Here is a 1,010-nt window from a genome sequence, read left to right as displayed (position 1 = left end):
TTGCAACATATATTATGACCAACTAGAGTTTAAACTTTTAATTGCACCATTCTTATAAATTTTTTTGAGTGGAAATTACTCTTCCTTTTTTATGTCACCATTTGATACCAATACCAAAAGATAAAATGAACTATGTAAACCCTTACAAACATTATTATAAAGAAAATTCTTCATCACTAAAGCATATTTTACATTTCCCTACATAAAAGTAAAACTCATAATTTTTTTTTAATATAACTAATTTAAAATCCAAGAGACAAAGCTTACACAAAATCTTCACGTTCATATGCACTCACACCATTAATATTGTATTTTTTTTCTTAGAAAAAAAAAACACCAAACATAACTAAATGACCTAAACTTTCCAACTTTCGTGACAAATAATCGTAGAATGAAACAAAGCCAATATGTTATAATTCTCTAATTACAATAAACTTAATGTATTTTACAAAATCACCAATAAAGTAAACAGACACAAAAATAAACACTAGACATTAAACTAATAACTAATTAAACATTCCTTCACTAATTATCTATGATATATATATATATATATATATATATATATATATATATATTTAGAGTAGGAATTTTGTGAAGTTGTTCGGTGAGGTAGATAAACTTACCTGTATTTTGTATATAGGTTGATACATCTTTTAAATATTTAATTTATTTATTTTTAATAAGAAAAAAGATAATCGTATAAATAAAAAATATATATTATAAGAAAATTATTAAATAAAAATTAAAATTTTAAAAACAAAAAATAATTAATTATTATATTGATTAAATTATATACTATTTTAGAGACTAAAAAAATATTAATATCTAAATTAATTTTTATTATTGATAAATAATTTTTAAATTGATATGCTACTAAGGTTTTAGTTATCAATTTTACAAATATATTTATAATTAAAATCTTGGTAACTAATTAAATAATAATTTAAAAAATATTTATTAAAAACTAATTCAGATATAATAATTTTTTTAATCTTTAAATTTGTATT

Source organism: Phaseolus vulgaris, chromosome 1, assembly GCF_000499845.2.
Source record: "Phaseolus vulgaris cultivar G19833 chromosome 1, P. vulgaris v2.0, whole genome shotgun sequence".
In the NCBI taxonomy this organism is placed as follows: Eukaryota; Viridiplantae; Streptophyta; class Magnoliopsida; order Fabales; family Fabaceae; genus Phaseolus; species Phaseolus vulgaris.
Note: the sequence above shows the minus strand (reverse complement) of the source record.